This window comes from Anser anser (assembly GCF_964211835.1).
Source record: "Anser anser genome assembly, chromosome: Z".
Taxonomy (NCBI): domain Eukaryota; kingdom Metazoa; phylum Chordata; class Aves; order Anseriformes; family Anatidae; genus Anser; species Anser anser.
In genome coordinates this window covers 42,819,811-42,838,050 of record NC_139723.1, presented here as the reverse complement: position 1 = coordinate 42,838,050, position 18,240 = coordinate 42,819,811, and the positions used below count along the sequence as shown (strand labels likewise).

Below are 18,240 nucleotides of genomic sequence, written 5' to 3'. Positions count from 1 at the left end.
TCAGCCAGCTGTGCCAACAGCATTTAGCTGAAACCAACCTTCTCGATTGTTTACCTTTGCGTTCGGAAAATTTCTGTGACTTTCAATGCAAAAAAACTTAAGTTTTAAGATGCTAATCCATGAATGTAACCAAAGACATAGTAAAAAGTATTTGAGACACTACTTTTAAGAGTTGATGGCAAATATTAATGTTTATTGACAATACTGATAGCAAGCTTGTGTAAAAAAAAAAAAAGTTTAATAAGGTTTCTAAAATAATAAGACTCCTAAAGATTGTGCTATATGTATTTGGAAGAAACAGGCATTTTCAGAGTTGGCATATCTCAAAATAAAAACATTTTTTCTTATTTTTCAGCTGACTTTCTTCTGAGTAACATTTTAAGAACTTCTGAAACTGTTTAGCATGTCAGAGGATATGTATGCAGTTTCTGTGAATGGATATATTCTAAAATTGTTTTCTAGGTACCTTGGTAAATAAAATAATTATAAAAGTATTGATAGAGGCTCAGAAGTTTCACCAAATCTATGATGTAGAACAGCTGCCTGTCTGTAATAGATGAGACCTTTCTTGGAGAATGAGTATGGCTGCCACGAATTGCTCTTCTGGGTGGAGGTATAGGGTGGGTGTCAATTTTGTGATGCTTTACTAAGGGTAGTAAAGCTACCTTTCACTAAGGGTAGTAAAGCTACATAAAGATCTTTATTTTGTCTCCGTTCCAAGTCCTTAGGTTTTAATAGTGTCCTACTTTTTGATTTTTTCCTCTTTCCTCCTTTTAAAGGAGGATTTTGGCTTACAGAACCAGAAATTCTGTTGCATATCAACGTATATATTAACAGTGTACTTGAAATAAAAGTTATTTGAAATAGGTATTCCTGGCTTGCTTCTCAGTATCTTTTTGCCAAGCCATGTGTTTACTGAACCTTTGAAAAGCGGAGAGATAATTTTCAATTAACTGAAGGAATGTACAACATTCAAGTACCACACCCAACCAGCTTAGGAGGACAATATTTTTTTGTGTGCGTACATGCCCTTGAATAGTTAGGGGGCAGGTTTTGGGTTGATGTCAGTTTATAGTGGAAAAATACAGGTCTGAAACTATTGCTTGAGAAGGCAAAGTGTGTAGGTGAAAGCAAAATGCTGGAAGAACATATGGTACAACGAGAGGTACAGCCTTCTTAAAGAAATGTAGCCATTATTAGTGGAATGGGATTTACAGAGAACTCTAGTCACATTTTGATTTCTTCTCAGACTAGGGGTAGCTTTCTCTAACGTTTTAGTTTATCGACCAATTTATATGTGGAAAGAAAGCACAGTGTATATATGACTCGGCTTTTCCTCCCTTGCCTCCCCCAAAAAGAAATGTGTTTCAGGAAACATGTTTGTGGATCTATATTGGTTTCATTGTAACTTTTGTAGTTTCCAAAGGGTATTTAAAAATAAATTTCTCTTAAAACTATATTCGATAACACTGCTTGTTTGACCTTGTTATACAGTAGACAAGATTCAGGGCTATCCGCTGCATTTGATTATTACTGGAAGTGCTAGGAAGTTATAATTAATCCCATCTCTTGTTTAAATCCCTGCAAATCCTTGTGTAGTCCTCTGCAGAAATAATGTTTGTTCCTCTGCCATCTACACTTCAGCAAAGTAAGTAGGCTTGAGTAAGAATGTACGCATGTTTGGGTCTGTGACAAGAGGAGATGTGGGCTTAATTCCAAAAGGGTGGGTTGGTCTACATCAAATCTGCTCAACACCCACAGAGGGTTTTCTTCCTTCCTCCCCACCTGATGTCCTCGCCAGCTGTGGTGTGGGCACAGCTCCACTGACAACCTGACTGATATTTCTGGGAGGCTACGCTAGGGGCACAGGACACATTCCTAGAGGGTGCAGGGAGATATCCAGGATGATGCCACAGCTGAGATGGTTTGAATCTTAATCATCAAGTCCAGGAGGCTAGGTACTTAGGTGTCCAAGAGTACATGGAGAGGGTGGTCAGGGTCTGACTTTCTCCCCGCTGACCTGTAAGACTGCAAGAGCTAACCATTAGTAACCAGCTCACCAAGCCCCTTCTGCTTTGAAGTAATCACAGTACTTCTACAGAGGCCCCTCTGTCAGCCCAGTGCCAGCATGGTGTGTTTGTCAGCCCTTCACTGCAAACAATGGCTAAAACGCTGGACCCTGAAGTCTTTGAATATTTGTTGAGTCTCAGCATTATCACTAGGGACTGTATAAATTGATCAGATTGATGAATTGATCAGATTGGATGAACTGCAGGACTTCAGGAGAGGAAACTTTCAGATAAATACTAGAAAAAAATGCCAAGTGTGCTCTTTCCTAGGTTCTGGTCCTAAACGATCACTGTTGTCTCTCCTCCCTACCCTCTTGCCTCTTGGAACTCACAAAGCTGAAGCTTTGTATGTTTTGTGTGTACATTCATGGGGCTATGCAAATCAACAACTACTATTTTTGTCGATCTGTAATACTCTTAACTGACAGTAGCTTTCCATATACTACATCGTTAACTGGCACTCCTCCATGATGGATTGATAGTAACTTGGTTATAACTTAATGGGACACTTGGTCTGATTTAAATTCTTTCTGCTTAAGTGTTAGTAGATACTTGTTTTTAATTTATGACCTTCTGTGAAAAGAAGAAAAAAGGGTTAATACAATTGAAATCTTATCTCTTTCAAGATTCAAGAATTTGTTTTTATGGGTCAGAAGTTTCCATTTACTTCCATTTCCACTTTACTTTCCATTTTTGTTTGTATCAGAGGTCTGTATATGGAAGTACAAGGCTGTACAATGCCGTTTTGTGAAGCAGAGTGCATAAAAGAGTAAAAGCAGCTTACTTAGCCCAAACTTTTTGTCTTTTGTTGGTTGGACATTGTAATACTGGGCCAATTTCACATAGTTCTACAGTGATGTGCTATTTGCAGGGTCTCAGTCCTTAACCAAACTCATTGCAGACATGATGCTCGTGTGCCCTGTAGCTCCACTGTTATTGCTATATACCGCAGTTGAAGGACTAGTCATTTCCCAAGTGGCGAGAAAGGTGGAAGGATTGAAGAACTCAGATAGAGAGGTGTGTGCACATTTGCTGTTGTGGAAATACAGTCACTGGATTAATGTTTGCAGATCTGGCCTTTAAATTATTTTTTGTGGTTTTAAGTTTGCTTTTGAGTGTGGAGTTTAAATGTGAGGACTTGGGTAGCGCAGGTACATCCCTCAGCTGCGATAGTGAAACACTGTCTGTTTAGTCCCATGTCACCTTTTTTGCTTCAGTGATGCCATGTTTTATAATCCACTTAAAGGAGTTGCTTTATGCAAGCTAGAATATGGTATTCCTTCTAATGAAAAGCCACTTGTATTCTTGGAATAAAACTATGTTAATTTAAAGCAAATGCCCCTATATACATTTTCTGTTATGAAACTGTTAACTGGTATAAACTGTGTAACCTAAAGAGCGCAATGGCATTATACTGGGTGTAAAATAGTATAGGACATGGTGCTCTAAGTCAATTTACAGAAAAGCTTGATAGTTTTGTGATTTAGTTCACCTACTTAAGATGTTCATGCTGCTGTATCTCAGCCATGGCATGACAAATAATTTTAAGTTTTAAAAGGTCGTGGAACAAATACGTCAGCTATTGTTTTAGTTTTTAATTCTCCCCCTTCTCGGGAATATTCACTTGTGTAAACAGGAAGGTGATTGAGATATTCCAGTAATCCACTGTAGGTTCACTGTTTGCGCCTTTAGAAATTACAGCAGCTAGATGTAAGCAGTGTAAGTTGTTCTGCAAGCTGTTTAGCATGTATGGATAGAATGGCTGCACCCATCATTTTCTGGGTATTCTGTAGCACAGAAAACCCACGTTATATGGTAACATTAGAAAGATCAGTTTGGAGAGATTATCATAAAATACCAGGTAGAATAGTCTGTTGGGCCACATTATATTGGCATGGCTGTAAGAATAGGTATGTCTAGTGACTTGAACTTCTCATAGTTCTTTATAGATATGGCCAGTATTTGCTTTCATAGAAAAAGCACATAGTATTTCACATCTGTAACAAGGGAGAAAAATGATAAGTAAAAAGTTAACTGCAAAGAAAAAAGAAACCTAGGTTTAGGCTAATGTGCAAGATCAGACATCTGTGTGCCAGATACACATGCTTTCAGGAGTGTTTCTGCTCAGTGGTCTGCACAAGATGCTGTTCTTTATTTAAGCGAGCTTTTGATGGGTGTCTGTGGAAGAAGGAGATTACAGTTCAGACAAATTATTTTTTGTTCTTAACAATTCCTCCATCTCATCTACCTTTCCTGTTTTTTTAGATATTTTTCTCCACTCTTATAGAAGGGAATCAGATTCATCTGAAGGGACTTACTTCCCCTAAAACTGTAATGCTCACTGGAATTAGTCATTCTTTTCTTCTCCAAACTAGTAGAATCTCATTTGTTTATTAACAGTTTTGTTGTTGTTTTTACAAAAGTTTGCATTAGTTCAGCAAATATCTATTATTCTACTTGGCATACTGCAATTATGTCCTTCTGAGCTGCTGAATACCAACTGCCAAATAATTTTCTGCATTCCATATTCTTTTTTTTCCAGGGAGGATGGCATGTATGCACAATATATGATTTCAAGGCATGATCTTACAGCCTGTGGAATTGTTGACTGTTTTCAGTTTAGGCTGAATTTGTCAGCCTTAAGATTCTCTGAGGTGCAGAACTGTGAGTAGCTGGTGACTCATGTCCCAGTTGGTTTAAGAAGTCATTCTAGTGCCGTACAGATTTTTCTCTCCTTTCTGCTATAGTCCAGGCGCTAGTCTACCTCATGCTTCCCCAGCACTACTACCAGACAAGAGGCTAGATTTGAAAGTTGATTCCTCAGTCCCCTGCATAGCTATCAATGCCAGCCGCAAGGTCACTTACTCCGAATGTTTTGTCTAAATTACATAAGTTGTTCTTTCTTCCCCTTTGCCCTTTTCCTTAATTGTTTCCTACAATGATATATGTGCTTCAAGGACATTCCCATCTGATTTCAGAGGAGAGAAGAAAGCTGATCAGCTCCCAGGAAATTCTTCTGGTAACTGCAGGGGCTGGTTTTATGATAGTGGTATTAATAGATGCTGTTAGAGACTGTTGTGATGCACTGTTTAATTGTCTTTCACCTTCCAAAAAGATTGGAGATCATTTTAGTTGTGGTTCTCATCAAATATGCTCACATAGGGCAAATTTCAGTGTAAACGTGTTTATCCATATGTCTTCTCTTGTAATCTGGTTTATTTAAATCAGGTATGACAAAAAGACAGTTGTCAAAGACAACTGATACAGTGGACGCCCGTTAGAGGAAAGAGTCAGTAAATAATGCCATTGAAAGACAGTTTGTCGTTTGTTAGACAGGAGGAGTTTCACTCTGTAAAAGCCCTAAAAATACCTGAAAAATGAATTTACAGTCAGCCACAAGACGTAAATCCAGGGGAAACCTGGACTTCTCTGCATCTGATGCTCCTGGAACAATATAGTTTTGTTACATGATGTTTCATTGTGTTGAAGTGAAGCTCATGCTCTTGCAATTTTATCTTTCTTTTACAGTGGCATCAAAGGGGCGATAGGACAGGGGTGTACCCAAAAATAGGAATCAGGATGTGCAAATCTGTTTCACCTTTTGATGCTGATGAGCTGACTGCCTTTAGGTAAACTAAACCACCTTAGATTTTCTACAAATGACTCAGTATGCTGCTGTATACGTCTGTACAGATGAGCCAGATAATCTTGGAGGTCTTTTCCAACCTTAATGAATCTATGATTCTATTTCACTGGGTATCATAAAGAATATACACTTCTGTGGTTCCCAGTGTGTGACCTGTAGACATCTGGTCTTGAGTGAGCTGGTTGGGCAAACATTACTGGCATTGTCTTGCAGTTTGCAAGACTCGCTCTCCCTCTGTTCCTGTACATTCTGGTACTTTTTCAGAAATGCTGTACATGAACACAAAACCAAAATGCTTTAAAAAAAAAAAAAAGTGTTAGAGGTCATTCAAAATTACATATTGTTGCTTCTGCCTGCACTGCATCAGTTCCTCAAATATTATCCAGTTACAGCATGTAAACTTGTATAAGGGAAGTTTATCAGCTCAGCTTTCACTGCAGAGTGTTTTATGAACCAAGACTTCCTGACCACATACTTTTGTTTTTTTTCATACCTTCAAGTAGGATAACATAATGTGGTCCGTCATGGCAGGACAGATGTAAAGACCTGTCAGATCGTGATTAGATCCTGATCCAGGCTTTGAAGTAACTCAGGATGTAGCGCTAACCGTTGAAATACCTTGTGAGAGGATAGAAGGAGATTCAGAAATTTCTAGTAGTGTATTTCATAGCTTTCTTTTGTGGAAAAAAATGTTAAAAGTCAGGGTAAATGGTGGAAGGGAAGGGTGGGGGTGTGTGTTCTTTCAGGCGTTGTGGAAAAACGGTATTCAAGCCTGAGGTTTTTGTCTTTTGTTGTCACAAAAGTTCAGTTATACTGGATGTGGATGCGTTTAGGCAGAATCAGTGCTGAGGTCCACCCATGTTGTCTAGTCATTACTAAACTACGTGCTGTTAGACTGACAGGCCGCTTGGCCCCTCCCACAGTCTGCAATATGAATGATATTATTAACCAGACAGAAGTGCTTTTCAGACTCTCTTAAGCTCTAATTTAAAACACAGGTGGAATCTCTTCCCAGCTTGTTTAGGTACAATACATGTCTCACAGTCTAGTAACTCACAGTATTCAATTAAGTGTGCTGCTTGTGTGTCATTAGTTGTGATGAATTATACTTTGGTAATTAATTCAAGCCTTTAACTTTCATAAAAATAACAGAAATCCGTTTAATTTTTGATTTATTTTTGATTCATCTGGTTTGCTGCTGTATAGCTAAAAATGCTGTAGCAAGTGTGGCTTGTTTTACTTAATTTCCTCTTTGTGAAAAACCTGATCAGGCGGGGCTTTTACCACATTAGTCTTACTAAATTTTACCAGTCATCTGTTCCTTGCAGTGAACTTTGGCATATGATAAAAAAGAGAAGGAGACAGAGACAAGCTAGCACTTCTGGTGACTTTGGGTAAAAGAGTGATGAGCCCATCACAGTAAGAGCCTGGAAGTCTCTGTCTGCATGGGATGAACAAGTGGGCAGGTCTTTCTTGTTCCACCTGACATGAAAGTGGCCTGAGGAACAGATTCTTTTTGATGTTGTGAACAACATTAGAGGGCAGGAAAATCTTCATTGTCGCACTTGTTAATTGTATTAACTCTGTTCCAGAATTTTTCTTGTGATGATTTGCTTCTTTCTCAGGCCTCGTGTTGTTGCGGAAGCAAATACTGTTTCTTTCTAAATATTTTGCTGCACGTAAATACATGCGGGTCGTGTGTGCGGGTCGTGCATGCTAGCATGCATCAAACCTGTGAAAGTTTTTAAGATTAATTTTGAAGATGTCCATCTTTCTCTGTCATGGACTGTTGCAGCTGTCAGGAGGAGTGAATCAATGGCCAATTAAATTGGTTGAGATCCTTCCATTTTTTTAATTTTTTTTGCCAGTATTTTCTGTGTTAGAAATCTTTCAGAATTTGTCAGAGCTTACAGGTTGCTCTTTCCATGAGTATGCATGTTCCTTCCAAGTTTCCTTACAGAAATGGAGAGAGAAGTCACCTGATTAGCTTCTCCAAACCTTCCTTGTGTTTTTCCATGGTGTGCACCATTACTTTCATTAAGCTAATCACAGAGAACAAAAATGAGCAAAAGGTGTTATGCCTGTTCATCTTAGCCAATCCATTTGTTCTTTGGGATCTGATAGGCACTGAGGAGTTAAAGATTTGGGATTTGCAGTCACCATCTGGCCCTCTGTTGGTTTGTCCCTCTGTTGCTCTTTCTCTTTTGTTCTCTCTTTTCCTTTTTCATCTCTGCACCTCTCTTTCTCAGCTGGGTGGGAGAGCTGTTCTAATATCCTTCTGCCTCATAATAAAATGTAAAGAACGACCTCTTTAAATCACTCCTTACATTCATTGCAGGAGCACCCTGTAGTTATGTCAGCTGGGAGATCCCAAGTGCAGTATGTTTTATTGCTTTGCAGGCCAAGAGGTCGTGCAGTGATGGTGATCTTTGTTGTTCTTATTTTCTACCCAGTGTACAGCATCAAGTGCCTTCCAGATGATGAAGGCAAATCCTTCAAAGACGAGGCTCGATGTTCTAAAATCTGTGAAAAAAGGAGACTATAGATGACTTCTTTTCTTGCAAATGATGGAATGCAGTGCTTCTGCAGGAGTACGGGGAGAACATTAGTAATCCTTGGTGCTGTTGTGCAGAGTAGTTTCATATGTTCTGCAGAACCATTACGCATAGTGGTACAATACATCATGCTTTGGAAGGTTTTCCAGCTTTGACAGTGTAGTTTGGCCATGTTTTCCATGTCAGGAAGAATAATGTGTAATAACCTAACAGCCTCTGAAATTAAAATACATCAATGAAAAACAAGCTTGAACCTAAATTTTTAAATAAATTGATATATCCTGATTAATTTGATTATGTCACTGTCCTAAGGATAGAGTTTGATCTCTGGAGTGACTTGTAAGACAAGCCTGGCATAGCTGAGAGGACTGTTGTTAAAATGCAGAATACAGGAAATAGCTTTCCATTTGGTGTTTTTTAATCCTACGATCAGATATTAACTTGTAATTTTAAAAGTGAGACTGTGCCAGTGTGTTTGCTGTTGAGAACTTGGTGCTTTTCTTAACTCTGCTTTGCTGAGCAGTGCTGAAAATTTGTATGGATCAGACTTGATTTTTTTTCCTTGATGATTTGTCTGGTATGAAGGAATCTAACATTTGTGAATTTTTGTAATTTCAATATGAAACCATTTCACTCAAAATACAGATTTTAGAATAGGTGATGTTGATATAATCCTTTTTCCTTTTCTGAAAAGTTTCAGCATGAAAAATGAAATGTTGCATTGCCTGTCAAGATTTTTCATGATGCATACCTTGTTACAGTGAGTTCAGTTCATTAGGTCTTGAGCATGTTGTTTTAGCATTGATACCATATTTACACCCAGTATTACAAATGTGTACTGCCTAATAGTGCTCAGCCCAACAACAGTAGCAGCAATGTCAACGCTTCTCCTTTTTTTTCCTCAGGTAATATAAAAACTTTCCCATACTGAGCATCTGTGCAGTGTTCTTAATTCTCACTTTGGTAGGAGCTGAAGGCAATGTAGAATTGAGCCTATAGAGTACTAGCATAAAATTTTCCACTGTGAGATGGTGATTTCCTAAGAAGGAAGAGAAGGCAGAAAATACAGATGTCCATTGGTTTATTAATAGCACTTGAGAAAGTGTCTGCTGTACCTGTTTTCCAAGGAGCATTGATTTCAGCAGTGGAGGCAATAGGAGAACTGGGAGGAACTAAAGTCCAGCCCTGAACGTTTTAATACAGATGATTTTGGGAAGACAGGTAAATATTTAAATATACTCAATGTTCACACCATTTCTTAAGCTCAGACTTGTACTATCTTGAAATAAATTGTGGTACTTAGAAGTTGCATGGTCTTGTCATTATCCCTTTATCCCTCCTGCAAAATACAGTCATTGTTATTTTTAGTTCCTTTCACAATTCTTTGACTTCTCTGGCAGCTTTTTTGACATCTAAACTAACTCCTTATTTGATTTGTATAAGGATCCAGAATCTGACTAAGGAGACTGTTTGTATTGTGGTCTGAAGGTTAACTGGTGCATTTAGACAACAATAACTCTTTATTTTACCCTAAAGCAGTGCTTTAGTTGTGTACTGAAACTTCACAGTCCAGTTGCAAGATCTCAGTGTCTTTGAAGTCAAGAAGAAAAATGAGTTTCAGACGTCTCTTCAACAGTGATTTGACGCTCAGCCATCTCTGTGATGGAATTTGGCACGTGCATAGCAGAATGGCATCACCATGGCACGTGTTAAACGTGCCAACAATGCCCCCCCCTTTACACTGGGACACAGAACTCTACCTAATTCATGCAGGGGGCGGGAGGAATTGAGAGAAGCAGTATGTTGTTGCTGTGATAGAATATGGTCAGCATATGTTCTGTGCAGGCTAGCTTAGAGCAGAAACCTGTGGGAAAAATGCCAAAACTTCTGCTGAATAACTTGTTTTAGGGCTTGCAATTTTAGGCAGAATTGAATGGAGAGAGTAAGGCACATGGGAAAATGATAGAGTGGGAAAACTCACAGAAATAAATGATATTTTGATCCAGTAGGCTGGTGGCTTCCAACAGGATGAGATGGCAGCTGTCATTTGGGCTCTGTGAATGCCTTAGCTAACACGAAGCAGTGGTCTAGCACTGTCAAGGGATGTGCCCATGGTACCAAATTGCGTGTTCTGGGGACATTCTGTAGAGGGGTGCATGATACAAGCTCTTGACCTCTTGGACAGGATTTGGTAGAACCCATGTTTCCCATGTTTAGGTGTGGGTTCACGGCAGCAGCACTGTATCAATCACCCCTGGCCCTGTTCTTTTTACCAGCTGGTTCCCCTGGGAAGCCAGAAACCAAAAAGAAACCTGGAAGCAGAAAGAAATGTTACGTTTTGCTCCCCCAGAGCAGGAGGTTTGGAACTAGATGATTTTTAAGGTCCATTCCAATTAAAACCATTCTATGATTCTGTGATTTGTTTGGAGTGAAATTCTGGGTGAAGGCTTGTCTTATTTGCTAAACAAGTAGTAAGACACAATATTTTCTTATTTCAACCTTTTTCTTTCTTTTTTTTCCCCCAAAGTCAGTTGTTACACTACGTCTAGTAATGCACTTCTGATGCTAATATCATAGTGCATGGGTTGTTGTGATTGATGGGATTTGTGATAAGCAGTAGGTTCAGTTTTGATCAATGGCTGATCAGCAGGTGATTTTAATTCACTCTGTTTTTCAGGTACATTTCTGCCATGACAAGGCATACTTTTGTTGCTTTGCCTCATAGGCCAAACACTGCCATACTACTTGCAGTGTTCTATGGCTGTTTCTTTACCCTATGTAATATGTTATGGTTTGGTTAGTGTGTATTTCAAATCTCTTTTTGCATCAGGAATGTCTGTAAAAAGGGGTGTGGAGAGTGCTTTGAATGCCAGTGTATTCAGAATTAAGCACTGGAAAAACCTCCTGTGCGGAGCTTGATTCTTCAGCAGTGTTTCTACATTCCAGTTGTTTTGATGTCAAAGCACGAAGACCTATTCTTGAATGATTTCTTTGTTCTTCTCAATTGTATTGACACAAAATGAAGTTTCAAGTCAGTGACCCAAGTATCAGCAATGACTTTGAGAAATAGTTTCCATAAATACTACATAAATTATTCCATACTTGGGAGTTCTTCTTGCTCCAGATGTAAGAACCTCCTTAGTTAAGTCTCTTTCCCCTCTATTATTTTTTGGGAGGCGGTGGGGAAGATTTTTTTCTTCTGTGTCTTTCAGAGGGTTGATGGGAAACCACCAAGGTGTTCCTGATCCATTGTACTCTATTAATGAAGGTTTTTTTTTTTTTGTGCTGAAGTTGATCCTGTTGGAACCTGAGGATACCAACTGAATCAGTTCTTCATCCTATGTAACTGTCATTGTAAAGTGTTTACATATGACAGTTCTGGCTATAGGTAAATGGAAATTTTGTAAAATGGCTTTCTGCTTGAAAATATCGTTTTGGATTTGATGGGTGGGGGTGTTGCACCTGAAATTGTATCTCATGAAAAGAGGTGACCTAGGACAAATGCCAATCTCCATCTGCAATTTTGCATCTGGAGTGGCTGTTTCATTTCAGGTTGACTCTAGAAATTACCATCTCATTGTTCTGTGATGCCTTTAAGTGAACATCTTGGATGCTTGACCCCATTATGCAAATGCATCACAAACTTGCTGTTTTCGAAATCCAGTGTCCTGATTACACACAGGTGATGATCAGAACAGTCTTGTTCCTTGTTACTTTCTCTGCTGTGTCCTGTTGGAAGAGTGATGTGGGGAATATGAGAAGAGGGTGTGGTTTACTTTGGACATCAATCTTCTTACTCTACTGAAAAGTCTAAAATTGGAATCAACTCAGCACTTCCTGATTCTTGTAATGTAAGTATGCTACCTTATCTGAGTCACCACGTTTGAGCACTGTTTTGCTTTAAAACTGAAAAGTTGTCATGAGGGCCTTCTGCTTTGCTAGATAGTTAAGTGTGGTAACTTTGAGTACTGACACTTTGTTTTACTCTAAAATGGAGAGCAGAGGAACGTGTTTATCAGCTTTCAAACATATTAGTTCTCTATTGTGGGAGGATGTGAATTGTTTACTTTAAATAATTTGAAGTTGTTCTTTTGTTTTCCTAAACTCTCTGTCCTTTATGTATCTCGTAAATAACACATCAAAATGAAGTTCTGCTGTGTTTCACTTGCCTTCATGGAAACTCATATTTATATGAAACTGGCCGTTACAGTCACAGGCTGTGAACTGTGACTGTTTTTAGGAGGCAAGGAGACAGTATTTATAGCAGATGCTGCAATGGAGCTGGGCCTCAGCAGCTCCGTGCATGCAGCTCTGGCTGCATGGTTTTTGCTGCGAGGTAGCAATGTGACTGAAAGGTGCACCTCGCCGTGTGTCTGTGTTGGTCTCACGGTATGGAAAAGTCCCCTGCCAGGAGACGGCTGCGGTGTCACGTGAAATGAGGGGATAATGCCGTTCTCTTATATGTATTTAGGCTAGTAAATATACATCGCGTTTGTATTATTTTGTGTCACAGTGCCAGTCGCAAAGGGCCAGCGTCCCGTTTCTTTATTGCTGATTCAAACAAATAATAGTTGCTGTTAGCAACTGAATGACAAAACAGGGTTTAGGAAGAATTATAAGGTTTCTATGGCTTCGAAGTTTTATTGGCAGAGTTAATAGCTCGCAGTGTTTCTTTGCCTCTCCTCCCACCATGTAATCATGAGGCTACAATCTATCCATTTCCGGCCACTTTTAAGGGGTATTAAAAATCATGATTCTGGTTTGCAACCAGAGTTTATTTAAGGAGAAGTAAAGGGGGGACAATGTTGTGTTCTCCATACTTTATAGGGTCACTTTGTTTCTCTCTCAATTTTCTCCAAAGTCTTCTGAGTCCATCCCGAGGTCAGGAGACAAACTGGAAATAGATCAAGTTTTGGAGAAATGTTCCTGAGCATTTAAAAATAACTCATTTTTCTCCTTATTTGCACATATTTTTCAGCTTTATATTTTAAATTCTTGGGGTTGTTGTCATCAAATAATACATGAAAGCACAGCCTTTTCAAGCTGTGAGGTGTGGAATTTCCTGAAAAAAAAATATGTTTCTCAGTAGTTTTGAGACGTCTATACTAAAGAGTAAATTTCTGTTGCAAAGGTTGAAACAAATATCATTGGTTTCACTGTCATATGCATTTCATTAAAAGTAGGTAATAACTTCTAGTACTTTGGTTAAGACTATTCTTCGGGCATCGTAAAATAAATGAACGCCATAGATGTTCTTCTCTTCGGATTTCAGGTTTCTTTCCAGGATTTCAGGGCTGGGTTTTGTTCGCTAAATAACTGTTGTAGCGTGCCAGTATATGTGGAACACAATTCTGTGCTGTTGACTGCTGTTGATCATACTGGGAGACATCACTGTGTTTCTGAACATAAATCCCATAAATATATTTTTGATAAAAATGACATGTTTTGAGAGCATAGAATCCATAATGTGGGTATTTATCGCTTCTATTTGACAGGAGGTATAGCTTATAATTTGAATGATACCATTGTAGCTTTTTCTGTTCTCTTTACACAGACATAATATAAAAACTTGAGCATCCATGCTCAGTGGAAGCATGAAATGCCTGTGGAAGGGCATGGCCACTTTTTACAGAGCTTGCTGTAACTGTGTGCTGTATAATTGCATCTCATACAGGCACAGTACAGCAGTAGCAGGAAGGGCATCTGAGCCTGAGCAAACAGAAAGGGGAGCTTTGTTTCATACGCTCTGGAATAACTAGGTTGCTAAATTAATACCTACTTGTCTGACTGCTGACTCATATGAGCATTGCAGTCATAAAACTAATCCAAAAAGAGGTATTTCTGAAACATTTTCAGCAAGTCAGTGTGGCCTTACCATGCTGACTTTGCTTTCTATTTTTGTTGAATAGCATGTGGGAACAACAGGGAGCTAGAACAGGGAGGTCACTGAGCCATCCAGGAGATGCAGAGGCCCTGGGATCCCAGCCACAAAATGGGCAAATATTAAATATAATTCCTAGGTAAGTAATTTCCTCCCACACCACACTATTTTCTCCTATGAGAGCACACTAAGGATCTGATTATCTAAAACCATACAGATACATGCTGCTCTTAACCTGCAGCACAGTGATTATTCCTTTATTATGTAGACCTCTTAACTTTGGTTGTAGTGCAGAGCTTGAAGTTTCAAGTACAGCACTAAATAAGTTTCAGCCTTACATGGTCCTTTGGGAGATGGGTGTCCTTGCTACCTACGCTTGCTTGGCTGTTTGCTGCCAACCCACATTTTAGTGGGCTCAGTGAGCTCTTACAGCCTACTGGTGTGGCTGTCAGGGCAGGGAGGAGCAAGACAGGTGTTCGTTTCTGCTGTGATCCACTGTCCTTTAGCTTTGGCTTTAAACTTACCCTTAGAACTGACACCTTGTCCCAAGCGCACCTGATTTGTGCCTGGTGGAGAAGGAGCCCTCCCGGGCTGTCAGCGCTGAGATGGGCTGCACGCATCTGCGCCAGCTCTCCTGGAAGTGCATTCCTGAAAGCAGAAACCCTCAAGCGTGCCAGAATAATACAGTGCAGGGAAAGAAGTTTTACAATATGTTTCCATCTTGCAGAACGTTTTCTGCTTGTTGTCTTTGAAATCAAATGCTTCTACCATGACATAAACCAACAAGACAGTGCTTTTCTTTGAGCAGATGTTGAAATTACCATGGCTTACTTTCCTGAGAAGGAAACCTCTGTTTACTTCAAGTGGTACTGAGCATGATACAACTTAGATGTTGAGGGAAAGCTGTGTCCATGAAAGCAATAGCCTAATATCATAGGCACAGTGTGTAATGTCACCCTGGTGGGGCTGCCTTTGTATGGTTCCTTTGATCTTGTCTGCACTTTAGACGGGCCATGAATGTTGCATTTACAGTCATGGCCACATGAATGATCTGAAAGATGATGTGGTTGTCATGAGATTAAATTGCATACTGAGATTAGCAATTAATGAATTCTGGATGCATCGCTAGCAAATAACTTTATTTCTTTGAAAAATGCAGTTGAAAGTGTAGAGGAGGTGATATTTTGCCTCAGCAGCATGAATTTGGATAGTTGTCTTAATTGGAGATCACGAATTGTTGGGGAATCACAGTAGAAACTGTTGTAGCATGCCTCTATATAAACACAGGGCCTGGTTCTGTCTTGTTGAGAGTACTTTAGTGCCAATTAGATTATCTGCACCAAGACTGAGTTTGCTTTCTTTGATAAATAAAAAAGAATGTACTATTTCCAGGAAAGGGTAGGTTTAAAAAGGTGCTTGGATATCTTGTTTACAGCATAATAAACAGAGGAAATAATTTCAGTTCATTTCACTCGCAGAAGTATTTTCCATGAATGAATATATTCTCTAGATTTTCAGACATTAGGTAATAGTACCTTTTCCTGTTTGTTTTGGGGGGAGAGGAGTTAAGGTGTAATTTACAGGGAGACGTCAGGTTTTACTGAAACTTTACTTCTTTATTTCTGGGAGTATAGTGAGCTTCATCTTACAATATTTCCTGAACTGTGTGTTGAATTTTTGTTTTAATAAGAAAGTCGTAAAGAAAAGTGGGCAGAGGGCAATACTTGCCATTCATAGATAGCAGTCTTGCCATATCTGCTAGGAATAATAAGCAATTTAGCTTAAGATGTTGATAGTTGTTATCATGCTTAGGCATTTCCTGCTTCGAAGTGATGAATGAAAACACCTAGACGTTATTTTTTTGCTTGTTTGTTTGTTTAGTTGTTGTTGTTTAAAACAATAAAAAGCCAACTATGATAGCCATACCACGATTTTTTTTTCTTAAGGACAAAGCATGCCCTTGTATTGTGCTAGCAAAGCAGGGGTGGCATACGAAGAGAAACAGACCTGACCTTCTGAATTGAGTTCTTCATATAGTTAGACATCTAGTTGAACGGTGATTGTGGCAGTCTTAATGTCTTGTCTCAATTTGGTTGTCATTACTTACCTTTCATTTTGAAAGAGGCAGTGGAAGAAAATTCCTGGAGTCTTTAAACGAATCTTTGAAGAGAGTCTTGTTTGTTTGTTTGTTTGTTTGTTTCAGATTAACTTGATGTAATTCTCTGTGTAATTATGAAAGTCTTGAATGTACGAACAGCCTTCATTTAAAAGCTATTTAGCAAGTCTCTGAAAAACGAGAGGCTTCATTTTGTGCTTAATACACTGTCACCTGTTTCGAATTTTTGATTATAGTTTTTGCCATGCTCATCATTACTCATTACAATGTCATCTTCCATGCAGCAGATGAACAAGCAACAACATATATATTTTTTTTAATTGAAGGGTACTCTTGGACTGAAAGTTTACTGAATTTTAATAGTAGTAGCATTTACTATAGAACAAGACAGTGAGAACTCAAATCATGTCCAGCTTCTTAATGTTGGGGTGCATTGCAGACAAAGTCTCATCAGCATGGGGAATATGCCAAAGATTTTCTCACAGCTGGTAATTTAGCATGCATGAGGATCTGAATTCTTCTGTTTTTCAGTCTCTAGGCAATCTGTGCAAATCTAAAAACTGAATGTAATGGATAACTGTAATAGTATAAATCCCTTGTGTAATGGTAGCTAAAGCAAACAAATTTTCAGCATAACCTGACTGTGTAGTAAATGTGGCTGTTGAACTGTGAACTGTAGTTGTGAGCCACTGAATACTTCGTTTTTCTGTAACAGTGTTCAGGAACAGCTAAATTAATTTAAGCTTCCTGAGTGGAAACAAAATCATGCTTAAATCGCATTAGCAGGAGCCTTCAATGGGAGTTCCTATTGCAAATGTCTATTGCAAATAGACATTTATCTTAAATTACTGTTTCAAAGAGAGATTTTTTAAATAGTATTTAGCTCTCTTGAATAGTGTCATACTGAGCAAGCATCAGTCTGAAAGATTGCGCCCACAGAGCAGATGCATCACGCACAGGAGCAGCGCTGACTTCTGACGCTCTTTCCCTGGTAGGCTGATCTGTAGGGACCACCTACAGGGAGAGAGGGTGTAATTCAATTTCCACACTCATTCAGCCCTGATGTCCATCAGGGTTGCCGGTTGTGAGGGCAGCTTTTGTGACACACATGCCTTTTTCAGTGGGATCTAAACTAAGGCAGCTAAGCTAATTTTGTCTATGTACCTTCTCTTGCTTTTAACGTGGCAATTCTACAGACAGGAAGTTTATGTAGAAAAGAGTATTTAAGCTCCACTGTAAATGTTTAAGCCTCTCTCTTCCACTTGGTAAACCTTTATTTCACAAGGAGCATATGCCAAAAGTACACTCATCCTTGTATAAAGTTGGAGGAACATAGACACTGTGTACATGCTTCCTGTAGCTCAGAAGCCAGGATTCCCACAGTTTACAAGTGGCTTGTGAACATCTAAGTCTGATTTAGCTAATTCTAATAAGGAATGATAGAAAAATAGGAGAAAAAGATGCCATCTTGCCATTGCTGTACAAGCAAAAATATTGGAAATATGGCTGTGTAAATGTGGCAGGATGGGCCCCACAGTATGTGTGTAAATTAAAAATAAAGTAAATTTTTCATGCAATGAATTATTATGATAATACGTTACATTTTGGTTTTGTAGCTGACATGTAAATTGTAAACATTCCACCCAGGACCTTTCACAGTTCCTGTTTTCAGTTTCCTCACAAAAATCTGGCTGCTTTCAGTTGCAAAAGCCAAGACTTAGCATTCGTTTCTTTGCATACATAGCCACAATCGTTTTTATAAAGTATTTAGTGCTGATCGTCCGAAACCAACTTCCTAGATCAAGTTTTTGGGCATATCTCCTGTGACTAAAGTGTATGTCAGAAAATGTCTTTTTAATACAATACTTCTAACGTGCTTTCTTGGTTTAGATTCTATAGAAGCTTCTTGGTACTCTTGATGCTTTATAAAATATTTCTGTGATATGGCTTGCAAAATACTCCTGCTCCTTCAC

The 18,240-nt window shown here is 38.9% G+C and overlaps 1 protein-coding gene across 7 annotated transcripts in view; it reads left to right on the top strand.

Annotated features, from left to right (window-relative positions):
• AOPEP (aminopeptidase O (putative)) overlaps positions 1–18,240 on the top strand; it is a 200,248-nt gene that overhangs the window by 138,485 nt on the left and 43,523 nt on the right. The gene's annotated exons all lie outside the window — the stretch shown is intronic.